General features: G+C 44.5%; 1 protein-coding gene across 4 annotated transcripts in view; it reads left to right on the forward strand.

Annotated features, from left to right (window-relative positions):
• The window catches only part of LOC144755284 (uncharacterized), a 173851-nt gene that overhangs the window by 13875 nt on the left and 145816 nt on the right, over positions 1–14160 (forward strand). The gene's annotated exons all lie outside the window — the stretch shown is intronic.

The raw sequence follows: 14160 nt of genomic DNA on the forward strand, positions 1-14160 counted from the left end.
AGCCAATGGGACAGAGAGGCGGAACGAAGCCCCATACTGTTTACAAAAGTTTTCGCAGTAAACGCCAGGCAAAACCTAAAATTGAATGTAGTGCATGGAAATGTAGGGGCGTACTATGAGTACCCCCCCAGTGCACCACCATCTCCCCCCAACACAAGGGGGTTCTGCAACGGGCCCCCGAATGCAATCTCCGCCAGCCTTTGAATGGCGGTTTGCCAACCACGGAAAGGCTGGCTGCAGCCAGCATCGTAATCTTGCGGACAGTGACTGATAGGCACCGGCACGATTTTAGGCATGCTGACCGCTCCGCCAGGCAATCGGTACGATTGCCTGTGGCGCAAGGGTAGCGGACGGTCTTTGCGTCCGCCGCGGTCGGAAAGCGATTCCCCCCGCCATCGTAATGTGGCTGGGGGAATTGCTTTCCGATGGCAGAGGGCCCGCCACCGGACTGCTGGTAGTGGCGGGCCTTCCGCCATCATAATGACCCCCTATGTTATTTCAAAATACACAAGGAAAACTGGATTTCAGATCATTGTGCTCAAATCACAAAAATAAAAACTGCAAAGGTTAAAACATAATTGTTATCCTAGTGTGCTTGACCCAGGAAAATAATACTTAGGTGTTTACTTTAGATCTGCCTGGAATGAAGATAACTGGTCGTAAGGAGTCACCATAGCTTATTTTAATGTAGTCAAAGGTAGCTCCTTTTAAACTCTGTCTTTGCTCATTTTTAATCTGCAGTGCGCATAAATTCAAGGAATTTCCTGCCGAACATCGCTGCCTCTCCTATGAGACAGGCTATGACTGCTTGCCAACCAGTACGAATGCTGTTTCTAATAAAGCACTGTCTCAGCAACCCTTTCCGTTCCACCCTTAGAGCTGGGCAGGTACAGACAATATTGCAGATGTCTTCCTTTGGATAGTTACAAATGCAACATAAGATCACAGCAGTTGATCTCCTCCAAACAGGGGAATTAAAACCTATTTGACAATTACCTAGCCGATGTCTCGGCAGCTTGAGCTTAGAGTTTAGATCAAGCAAGCCCCCTTACTATGTTCGAGATTTTAGGAGTTCATATAAACCTGTTATCATCCATGCATGAAATCTTATGGACAGCACAGCTTTGTCCATAAGGGATTAGATCTTTTTCCCGGATGAATGAGTAACTCCGTTAAAAGCTGGTTGTGAAAGGGTTAAAGCCCAAAGATCCTCAGCCTTAAAAGTGGTTAATGCCAGGTTTAATTAATTATATCCCAAGATGTTTCTAGGGTCACTTATGACTTTCCACATAATAGAACTTAAGGTAGGTCTTGAATCGTTTTTTAGCTTATCACAAAATTTCAAATACGCACCCAAGATGCTTATACTCTGTCTTCTGAGACCGAACTCAAGGCGAATCTGAGCAGTAGAGGCCTGGCAAGAAAGATCAAACAGGCATCAGTATATTCCTGCTATGGCATTATCAATTGGTTTAAATCCGTCATAATGATACATTGGTATTCATGGAAACATTGGTAAGGCCATATTTTCGACCTGAGGAAAGATGGTGATACAGCTGACTAGGAAGCCTATTATCTTACTGTGCTACTTGAGTATGGCTCACTGAACTGCACTCAGGAGAGCCTCCATTTCTTCGTTACTTATTATCGTGAATGTCCTTCCATCTAGTGCTTTTTGATGACTAGGGATGCTACACAGACACCTCACTAAATTAGTACTTAAGGCTAAAAACTCTTGAAAAAGAAATTTGGTAGACACTAAACCTTTATCAACCCGTGCAACGCATCCACTGTGATGATATTATCTTAGGCTCTAAAAACTGTCAAAAGCCGCCATCTTACAGACTTTGTCTAACATGGGCGTCACATCAGTTGGGGCAGGGACTGTTCGATAAATGTGTACTACACACATTTGCTGGCATCTGCCAGATGTTCTACGTTCTAAGGGGTCAGTTCCCAATGAAGGGCTCGATTGGTAGGGTGGTTCGCCAAACATATAACCTCAATAAATACTTGTCTTACACATGCACTTTTCAACTTGACTAGAACGACAAACTCAGTTTAATTGCTTCACTGTGTCATGCAAGGTATCAGCAAAGCAACTCCAAAAAAACGAGTACCATGACGCAGATTGGGATTTGGCACCAATGTGCAACACATGCCTTACTCGGAACCCCAGACATAGGCTCAAACGAAACATGTTACACTGTACCTACCTGACTCCACAGTAGGATGTGCACCAGCCCGTGGGGCACCATTGAGAGAGCTGATTTCCCGCATATGCTCTGGACATGCCCAACTACTTAGATATATTGGAAAGAAGTCACAGATGTGGTGGCTGCCACTACTATGTCTAGTATATGCAGATCAGACTCTTGCTTACCAAGATTAATGACAAGACTGGAGTGCAGTTTCACAGGCCAACCACTTCTTTTGGCCCCAAGTCCGATAGCGATGTTGCAAAAATCTACACAGGCCCTTTCCATATGTACGAAGAGCTGAACTGTAAAATTGGTCTGAAGCTGAGAACAGAGTTCTGATTAAAATATATAGAAAAAATAAGGAAGCTCAGCCATTTGAGAGTGGTAAACTAGCCCAAAGGAATGTAAACTTCACCAGGTTAGAGAAGATAGTTGCACTTTTTAAGTTCTATTGACCCAGTTCAATATTCAGTTTCTTAGGCACAACTGGCCCAGGAGAGATTTAGATAAAACAAGGGACTGAGTGTACTATGTAGATGCTACGGCAAGTAATAGTCGTTACTCATATGTCATGCTCAGCTGCCTACAAAGCGACTTGTTCAATGTACCACAGTATTGGCGTGCATCTGCATGTCCCTATAGAACGACTTCCCAACATGCTTAAGAGGCCGAAGTGGGCCTTAAACAACTGTTAAGAAGCTGTATGTGATTTGTTATACAAAGTCGTGTTTTATAATGTAAGATGTATATGCAAACATTGCGCGACCGAAAGTGATGGCTTTGGCAATCGAATAAACATATAAAAAAAAGACAAAATCACAGATTTATGGTAAAAAATATGCCTAGTGCTATCTAGAAGAGATATTGTTCCAGATATGGAATTTGAGTTGTGATGATCTGAATAATGCAACATCTACTTTCTTTAAAATTAGAGTGGATCCTATTGAAATAGCTCTCTCTGCTTTACTGAACCAAAATAGTAACGGGGCTTTACACTAGCGATGGACCTTTACACTGGTGCACTCAGAACTTTGCCAGGAGGCGACAGTAGCAAAGAACAGACTGAAGGTACTTTTTCGAGGGTGGCAGACGCTAGAAGAAAGTGCACACATGCAAATAAAGGGAGATTAGGATATCTGGTGGTGGCTGTTAAGAGCCATACAGTGTTGAAATATATACTCATATGCCACTTGTGGAAAAGTAAATTTTGCCATGTTCTGTGTCCCTACGTGTTCCCCATCTTATGTTATGTGTGCATGATTAATATGCATATGTATTCCCCATGTTTGATTAAAGACGCAATTACAGTTGTGTCCATCCCTAGTATGCTAGTTTCCAGTTCTCGTGAAAGCTACGAGTATTAGGCCTATGTAAAGTTACGTTGCCACGTTTCTCAGTGTGCACGTTATTTCATTGAAAAGTCCTCGTTTCTAGGCCTCAAAAGGGCCCGGACACCAGATTCAGCTCCTGTCTCCTGAACCCTCGCTGAGGAGCGATACAGCCCCCACCTGTATCCTCGACCCTTCACTTACTTCCTGCCTCGCAGTGCCCGGCTCGGCCTGGCTCTGCCCACGAGTCTGCCAAGAGTATGTTATGATTCTAGTTATCAGTCCAGCCCTCCTTCTCTGCATTCCTAAGCTACTGAATCGCATCAATAGTTTCCGTCATTGTCTAGCCTTTACGTCTCCATGTAAGAGAAATACTGTATTAATGGTCATTTAATATTCCTCAACACGCACTACATGTAGAATAATGCATGCTCCAGTCTTAGAGTCTGTTAGCCTCTCCCCTCCTGACTCTTAGTTTATATCGACATGTCCTCTAAACATTAGATACTAGATAGGGTTTAGGTACATGTCGCCCTGACTCTCCAGACTTCAGTCTCTACTCCTAGCGCAGAGTTCATAGCCCCCAGCTTCTCCTAGTAACACGTCATTGTCAGTTTGCGCGCACCATTAGGTCAGAGGTCCCGGCTCCTTAGGTAGCCCCCTCCATGTTTCCGCCCCATTTATGACATATCCTGTTACGTTTACATCACATGTCTATGTATACGCCTCCTGTTACACCTACTTTCACCCTTATCTTTCGCGACTGTTATTGACCACACCCACTGCTCCGCCTACTGTATTCACTATAATGCAATTGTTTTAGTATATATATGTTGTACATTGTTATTAAAGTTAGCGCGCTCATTCCCTGTCCCCCCTGCAGGGCCCTGCCATCCTGTTCCCGTGCAGGTTGTCCTGTTCCTGTCCTTTATGCTGTATTAAACCTGCAAACTCCTACTACCTCGAATCTTGACTCTTATTTATTGAGCTATCTGTTATTGCTATGTCCAGTCAAACCTAGATCCGGTATTATTTATTTATATACCACATAATGGCGCCCGAATAGGGACTTGCCCTTTCCCCACGCGCCGGTGAAGCCACGCCGGCCCCCTGACCCTCTGCAGCCGTGACGGAACCATACCGTGCACGTGCAGATATTTCTGCTTCAAGTATCCCTCAGGCCCACGGAGGAGACGGAGGTGGCGGTCCAGCATCCAGACGAGGCGGTGGAGGAACGCGGCGAGTCCCGACCAGAGCCCAAGCCGAGAGTCCAAGGTCCGAGGTATCCGGAGGCCCACCCGTAACTGAAGTCCGAAGTTCGTCTGTCTGGCGTCGAAGCAGTCCAGTCCAGTCCAAGGCCTTCCGTTCTTGCTGCCCGGTGAGTACCGTTGCTGGGGTAGTATCTAGACAGGGTCAATCAAATTGACTCTGGTCCGTGGGTTTTGGTGGTACACAGACCCAAAACGAAGTGTCCACTTCGGTGGATGCGGGTCCTGACGTGTCTCTTTATGAGACCGGTAAGTTTCGTACTGTTTTAGCAGTGCATCTAGTCTCTGTTCTAGTCAGTTCTGTTCTCGAGAAATTCATGTATTCTGTTCTCAGTATTCCAGGTAGTATTCTGTTCGAACTGTTATTTTAAATGTTCTTCATGTATTTTTAATGTCGTGGTACGAAAGTGGTGTAATTATCGTGTTCATTGTGTATTGTATTGTGTCTAGATTACAGTTCCGTCATGCCGTTGTTCTCGAAACTACGTCAGTTGAAAACCAGAAAAGGTCTATTAGAAGCAGCAGTTCCTCTCCCGCCTAGGGACAGTCCAGGTCATTTTATGTATCAGAAGCATGGCATAAGTGCCATATTATATCTAGATTTATGGGTAGAGTACACCAAAGAGTTAGAAGAAAAGTATAGATGGCCCGTATCAGGTACGTGGGATGCCGAGTGCATCATGCGAGTAGAAGAAGCATTATGGAAAAAGAAAGCCAGACAGTCACAGAAAGATGCCATCGAGTTATGGCGCAAAGAATCTCATAAAAGAACCGAAAAAGAAATCAGAAAGTCAGAACTAAGTAGAGAATCCTTAGAACGAGCCCAAGAAAGGGAACTAATCGAGATAGGTGAACGAGTTAAAACCGAACAGTCAGACAGACAGAGGAATGCCCTCATTAAGGGTATGTACCCTCTTCTTGCCGAGGGCTTGCCAAAAGCGACCCCGGAGGCATCCAGTAATTTTCCGCCACCATTAGTTCCGACCAAGCTACGTCACAAACCGACCGCAGCTGATATTTTTATTTCGTCCTATTTGGACGACACAGTCCCAGAATATGCAAATCCTGTTCCGCCAGCTCCTGTAAATAATGTAAATCCTGCTCCTCCAGTCACCGGAGTACCTGCTACGGTACCCCCGGTCCAGCCCACATTACAATTTCCCGCCGCGCCAGCACGAAGAGTATCAGTCGACGATTCTAGTTTAGGGGCCGCAGGAGGAGGTCCTCCTGGTACCCCGCCGCCACACCAACGTGTAACGTTAGTCGAGTTACATGAAAGTGCGTTACAGCGTACGCCCAAATATAAGTCCGTTGCAGATATCCGACGAGCCCTTACTGAATGCCGCTATGATCCAGTTGCAGGTGATGATAGTACAGTTATATATTCCATCCGTGTAAGACGGGTGACCGGGTATTTGGATACCCTACCGAATATGAAAGAAGATCTAGACAGAATATATCGTTTCATCCGTACAGGGGATGATCCAGAAAGTATTGGCGAAGCCATGTCTCAAAGGAAAGCTGAGATCCAGCTCATGTTATTAAAGTTTCTGATTAATTGTTTAATAAGAGAACAAGATTCCCCGACTAAAGATCCGGCCGAAATGAGAATCCTGACAAGGTGGAGTGATAATATAGCCGAGGGTAAGCACAGAACCATCAGTAGTATAGAGAGTATGTACAAGAAAATTCGTAAAGAAATAATAAGGTTACACGAGAAACGCAAAGAAGTACTAGTAAACGAGAAAGAAAATGACTCTTCTACTGAAGAGGTAGAGGACGAGAATACCGCCAGAATAGCGTATGTAGGAAAATCTAGATTTCCAGACCGCCATTTACGCCTAGAGCACAAGAAAACTGTTCCTCACCCAGCACTAGAACAAGGTTCTCTAGAACAAGTATTTCAAGCTACCGATCACATTCTGAAATCACGAATCGGTTACAGTGAGTTAAGTACTATGCACGAACAAGAACTAGCCCGATCAGCAGTCCGATGGACTACTGATTCTACCACTTTTCCAGAAGAAATAGTGGCACAAATGTTTCTGAAACTGCCCCCAGCCGAGCAACGACTGGTGGGTATGTATATGATCCAGCACCTCATTACTCTGTATGAGGGTCAGCACTCTGATCCAGGTCCGTTACATGATGTCCTGAACGAGTTACTCCAGTATAGATGGAAAGGTCTAGGTACCGATTTAATTAGTGTTATTCTAGAACAGCGCCACAAATATAGAACGTTCCTGAACCCGCATTTCGTCCATGTCTCACCCCCAGAAAGTAAACCCTTTTATATAGATAGACAGAATCCGTTACGAGAAGTACACCCAGTCAGGACAGCAGATGGTGAAATGCAAAGAGTATTTGTTTACACCCCGATTACAAAGATGGAACTCTTAGAAATGAAGAAATTAATTCCCTGTCATGACAAAGATCCAGCAGGGTTCCACCGAGAATTAAAAGACATGCTCCGTATGGGAGAATACACGTATCCAGATATAATTAAAATGCTAAAAGTCCTGTTGCCCGCAGGGGTATATGAAAAACTCAAGGAAAAAGAATGGGAGGTGGGAGAGAAAAAGATCGATTGGGCAGTTCTAGAAGCTGAAGATAAGATACGAGTACCAGGTACCGGTCTTGGAGAGAAATGTAAAGAATTACCAGAACTGTTAATACAAGTTTTGCCAAGATTATTAGCCACTAAAAAGGAAGACTGGGATGCAATCTCAGCCTGTAAACAGAAACAAGACGAAGACACTAGTGATTTTTATTCTAGATTCGAGAAATGCTTTAGTATTAACAGTGGTCTCAAGACAAGTAGCGAGTCATACCCTCATCTTTTTGTTACTAAACTAGTCGAGAATTCAAGTCCACAAGTTAAGAATCGAGTTTTGAAAGTCGAAAGTACGTGGCAAGCTAGTACCCCGTCCCAGATGTTACAGATGCTCCAGTATCACCAGAATAGAATCAGAGAAGAGCAAGAACACGAAAGAAAACGTATGAAAGACACGAAAATGAAAGTACTAGTTGCACAATCTATTCCACAAGACAGTCAGAAGAGGGGTACGAATCAAGCCAGTCATCCTGCAGTTCCCGTTAAAGGGACCTGCAATTATTGTAAACAGCCAGGTCATTTTATAAACGAGTGTGCAGTTCTGAAACACAACATAGCTACCGGTAAGACTAAAGAAAGACCACGTCCGCCTAGACAAGAACAAGTTTCACAGGCTTCTCAGCCACAGAATGCACAACAGACAGTTCCAGCACCGCAGCCTATTGCTGCAACACAGCATGTTACACAGCAGATGTACCAGTATGCACAGTCCGAGTATCCAGAGTATCAGCCATATTCATGAAACAGCCTAGAGAGGGAGGTGGGCTTGCCTCTCATCGAGATACCTGTAGATCAAGAGGGTCCCTATGTTCACAGTCAAGTATTAGGGAAAGACAGAAAGTTTCTGATTGATACAGGGGCAAGTAGGACGACCATCAGTCACGCCGAAGTTCCAGGGGCTCCGCTCTCAGGCTCTAGAAATGTTTCCCTTGGATTTTCAGGAAAGCCTATTGTAAACGAGATATCTAAGCCAGTTACTCTAGAAGTAGGTCCATTGTCCCGAACTACTGATCTGTTACTTACGAAGTCATGTCCAGAAAATCTGTTAGGTATTAAAACACTGAAAGAATTAGGTGCAGTTATTTGCTGCTCCCCAGAGGGAATACGACTGTTTCTACGTGACTTCAAGGGTCACTATGTATTACGAGATTTTGATCCGAGATTGTCCAATGTTCCGCAGCATTTATGGGCGCAAGGTCCAACTGATGTAGGTTATATGCAAATCACACCCCATCGTGTGACTCTCAAACCAGGTGTAGTGTTACCACGAATCTGACAGTACAGATTGCCACCTGAGGCTGTAGCAGCCTTATCCAAAATTATTGACGAGCTCATCGCTCAAGGAGTAGTTGTAGAAACTGACTCCAATGTATGTAATTCTCCGATCATTCCAGTCATGAAACGTACTGATCCAAATGCACCCCCAGTATATCGATTAGTGATTGATCTTCGAGAACTCAATAAATGTATTATTCCCCAGTACCCAGTTGTCCCAGATATCTCTTCCCTATTGACAGTCATTGATTCCGAAGCTTCATTTTTTACAGTCATAGACCTCAAGAACGCATTTTTTAGTGTCCCCATTCATCCAGACAGCCAGTTTCTTTTCGGATTCTGTTTAAATGGAAGGAGCTATATGTTCACACGAGCTCCTCAAGGTTTCACAGAAAGTCCTAGTATTTACAGTCAAGCACTTAAGAGACAACTAGACAACATTCACATGCCAACTGACACTGCCCTGCTCCAGTATGTCGATGATCTACTGATCACAGCCCGTTCTGAACGTGCTTGCGAGCGAGCATCACTTACAGTCTTGTATTTCTTAGCCGAGATGGGGCACAAGGTGTCCCCTTCGAAGCTTCAATTCTGTGTCCAGCAAGTGATCTACTTAGGCCACTTACTGTCCAAGAGGGGTAGGCAGTTGACACCTGACCGTATCCAGTTAATAGCGAGTCTTCCTCAGCCCAAGACCCAGAAGGAGGTGCGTGCTTTTATGGCCTTACTTCTTACTGCAGACAATGGATTCCTCAGTATGCATTTCTAGCTAAGCCACTGATACAGTTAACGACACAGGAGGCAGCCGTATCGACTGTCCTCCCTTGGACATCTGAACATACACTTAGTTTTAATGAGTTAAAGAAAGCCTTATGCCAAGCTCCAGTTCTAGCTACACCGAACTACAGTAAGCCTTTTACACTTTTCGTCACTGAACGTGAAGGTACAGCATTATCTGTTCTCACACAAGATCAAGCAGGACAATACAAGCCTTGTGCTTATTTTTCTAGCACACTAGATCCTGTAGCCCAGGCTCTGCCTGCGTGCCTCAAGTCAGTTGCAGCCACAGCACTAGCTATCAGACAAAGTGATTCCATAGTATTAGGACATTCTTTGACAGTACAAGTTCCACACTCCGTGGAAGTTCTTTTAAACCGAACACAGACTCAGCACTTGACAATTGCACGTTTAACAGGTTATGAACTGACACTGTTCCAGCCACACATAGAAATCAGACGCTGCAACGTTCTAAATCCTGCTACACTGTTACCGTCAGTTATTTCGAATCCTGCCACACACGACTGTGTGGAAGTAGTTAATATTATGACTAAGCCAAGACAAGATCTGACAGATATTCCATTACCAGATCCCGACCTGACACTTTATGTGGATGGTTCATGTATGAGAACAAGTACAGGAGAACTAGTAGCCGCGTATGCAGTGACTACAGACACTGAAGTTATTGAGACACACCGTATTGACACTCTGTCTGCTCAAGCAGCAGAGCTAGTCGCTCTGACACAAGCCTGCATACACGCCAAGAACCTGAAAGTCAATGTTTACACAGATTCACGTTACGCATTTGGAGTCGTACACGACTTTGGAGTGCTCTGGCAGGAGAGAGGTTTCAGACTTCTCATGGAACCAAGATTCAGCATGGTCTCCTTATTCAAGCCCTGTTAGATGCCACACACTTACCGACATCTATTGCTATCATGAAGTGCAAAGCACATACGAAAGTTACTGACATTATTTCTCAAGGTAACGATCTAGCAGATCGCACAGCCAAGCTTACAGCACAGACTCCAGACATTTCAGTTAATCCGACACAGACACATACTCCAGATCCGACTACCTGTATGACAGTTAAGGACCCCACTCAAGATGTCATAGATATCCAGTTACATGCTACTCCCGATGAAATCAAGAAATGGTCCGAACAAGGAGGGGTCCAGACAGATCAGGGATGGGTAACGAAGGGAAAAGCCACATGGTTTCTCCCCGACTCTATGGTTCAAGTCATTATCAATACCGCACATAGTCCAGCACATTTAGGAGAAAAAGCTATGTTAGATAGTATCCAGAACATTTGGTTCAACAAGCATTTACGAGCTGCAGCCAAGCAGAAGGTCCGTACCTGTATGATATGTTGCCAGTTTAATCCAGGTAAAAGTGTCCCGGTGGAACAAGGTGGATTCCAGCCCCCTGACCACCCTTTTGAAGTCCTCCAGATGGATTATATTCAGATGGAGCGATGTCGAGGTTTCAAGTATGTCCTTGTAGTTGTATGCGCTTTGTCCAGATGGACAGAGGCATATCCAGTCCCAGATTACACAGCCGCGACCACTGCCAAGCAGTTGGTTCGTGAATTCTTCCCCCGTTATGGACTCCCTAGAGTCGTATATTCTGACAACGGCCAGCCATTCTCATCTGAGCTCATGAAACATATCTCCCTTTTGTTAGGGTACCAGTGGAAGTTCCATTGTGTACGCCATCCTGAAGCAGCCGGTCTCGTAGAGAGACATAACCAGACCCTGAAAATCCGCATCGCCAAAATATGTAAAGAGAAGGGTGTGGACTGGTTAGTAGCTCTGCCAGTCGCTTTGTTTTATATGCGCATGGTCGCACATTCCAGATCAGGTCTGTCCCCGTACGAGGTCGTATTCGGCCGCCCCCCTAACATGTGGGGTACACCTAGACCCCGAAGTATTACCGATGTTTCAAGTAATATGCTGACAGATTACCTAGCTTCCTTGATGTCTGCCCTACACTCTTGTCGTTCACAGGTTGCCGCCGCATTTCCAGACAATACCGAGGTGGCACCGCATGAAATCGTTCCCGGATGCATGGTTCTTGTCCGGAATTTTGATCGTTCAAGTCCGCTGAAGCCCCGCTGGAAGGAGCCCAAGCAGGTCCTCCTGGCCACCCGTACTGCCGTCAAGCTGGAAGGCAGGAAGGGCTGGGTCCACCTGTCTCATGTGAAAAATTTTTACGGACTAAAGACTGTTTCAAAGAACATTTCCGAGGATTTTAAGGATTGCCAAAGTACTATTCTTAAGGACTGTCCCGCAAAAGACAATGATACAGATTCCTCCCTGTTAGAGAAAACTCCGCAGCAGGAGTATAAGAAAAAATTAAGGTCTAGTAAAATAAGTCAGCCAGTTTGATTGTCTAAGTCCTCCCCTAGGTGAAACGGTTAGACCGGTTTCTGACATGTATAAAATAGACCCCCATAGTGAGAGAGTTAGTCAAAACTCAATCCGATGTATCGTTTTTCTAAGCTTCATATTGTTTTTCAGCCTTATGATTACCTGCACATGTTATGCATTTTATTTGTGTTTTCCAGTTTCTCATGTAAATAAGTCTGCTAATGTTACAGTAGAGCACACGTTTAGTGATCTGCCTCCTCATGAACTTTCATATCGTCTTGCTATGCGTAATAATTCCTTTATCCGCATGTTACATTATTCACACCAGACCAGCAATGCCACTAATTGTTGGGTGTGTGGTCGACTCCCCCCTTTCCAGACACCGAAGGGAGTTCTGCCACTCTTTCCTTATCCATTTTCACATAATGGTTCGTGTGGAGCATGGTCCACGTTAACGTCATCCTCAACAGATATGTATTTTCTTAACAGTACATGTTTTCCAGACAAGCAAGGTCTTCCCCACAGAACAGGGTTAGATCTAGAAAATGAAGTTTATAATTTGGGTAATTATTCTTCGAATTTCATGGTCCTGAATGTTCAGTCTGATACTACTCCAGACTTACCTACTATGTCAGTATTACCAGTAAAAGGTGAATTATGTGTCCGAAATAATGGTTCCGTACATGTAGGCCATAGTGATTGTACTACTATTATCAAGTATAGTGACAGTAGGAAATCTATTTTCAAAGCTTCACGTCATTCTTATTTTGTTTGTGGTCAGACCGCATATGTTCGTCTGCCCCTCGATTGGGAGGGAACCTGTTACATTGCCTTCCTACTGCCACCAGTTTTTCTAGCCCCACCTGACTATCATAGGAATTCCCACCTAGTACATACGAGACACAAGAGAGACCTCCCGATTGTCGATTATACTGAAACTGCTCTAGAACAATACATAGATATCAATAAAGGTGTCTTCCCCTATTTAGGTACAGTTGTAAATAGTAAACTGATACGTAGATTAACGAGAACCCTTGAAGCAGTAGTGATTGAGACTACCTCTGCTCTAGGTAACTTAACCGAAGAGCAATCCTTTATGAGAATTGTCGTGCTCCAGAATCGTCTCGTCCTTGACGTCATACTGGCCGATAGGGGCGGGGCATGTAGAGTCATCGGATCTAGTTGTTGCATTTTCATTCCTAATAACGCACCGTCTGTTTATTCAGCTATTACCAGACTCCATAATATTGCCCATATGTTACACCAAGATCCAGGCACCTGGACATGGTCCGGTTGGTTCTGGAATATAATTTCCGCCTGGGGATGGAAAGTATTGTCATTTCTGGGTATTGCAGTAGCGATCATATTCAGTTGCTGCCTCTGTTTACAATGTGGCCCTGCGATTTGCGGCATTTGTGCTACCTCTTGTATTCCTAGTCCCAAGTCCCGTTCTAAATCCAGTTCCAAGAAAATTCGAGACGAGCAAATGATACTGTATGAAATAATAGATGGTATCATGAATATTGATGTTTCCTGATGGAAACGTAGTGACAAGGAGGGAATGTGGAAAAGTAAATTTTGCCATGTTCTGTGTCCCTACGTGTTCCCCATCTTATGTTATGTGTGCATGATTAATATGCATATGTATTCCCCATGTTTGATTAAAGACGCAATTACAGTTGTGTCCATCCCTAGTATGCTAGTTTCCAGTTCTCGTGAAAGCTACGAGTATTAGGCCTATGTAAAGTTACGTTGCCACGTTTCTCAGTGTGCACGTTATTTCATTGAAAAGTCCTCGTTTCTAGGCCTCAAAAGGGCCCGGACACCAGATTCAGCTCCTGTCTCCTGAACCCTCGCTGAGGAGCGATACAGCCCCCACCTGTATCCTCGACCCTTCACTTACTTCCTGCCTCGCAGTGCCCGGCTCGGCCTGGCTCTGCCCACGAGTCTGCCAAGAGTATGTTATGATTCTAGTTATCAGTCCAGCCCTCCTTCTCTGCATTCCTAAGCTACTGAATCGCATCAATAGTTTCCATCATTGTCTAGCCTTTACGTCTCCATGTAAGAGAAATACTGTATTAATGGTCATTTAATATTCCTCAACACGCACTACATGTAGAATAATGCATGCTCCAGTCTTAGAGTCTGTTAGCCTCTCCCCTCCTGACTCTTAGTTTATATCGACATGTCCTCTAAACATTAGATACTAGATAGGGTTTAGGTACATGTCGCCCTGACTCTCCAGACTTCAGTCTCTACTCCTAGCGCAGAGTTCATAGCCCCCAGCTTCTCCTAGTAACACGTCATTGTCAGTTTGCGCGCACC

This window comes from Lissotriton helveticus, chromosome 5_1 (assembly GCF_964261635.1).
Source record: "Lissotriton helveticus chromosome 5_1, aLisHel1.1, whole genome shotgun sequence".
NCBI classification, from domain to species: domain Eukaryota; kingdom Metazoa; phylum Chordata; class Amphibia; order Caudata; family Salamandridae; genus Lissotriton; species Lissotriton helveticus.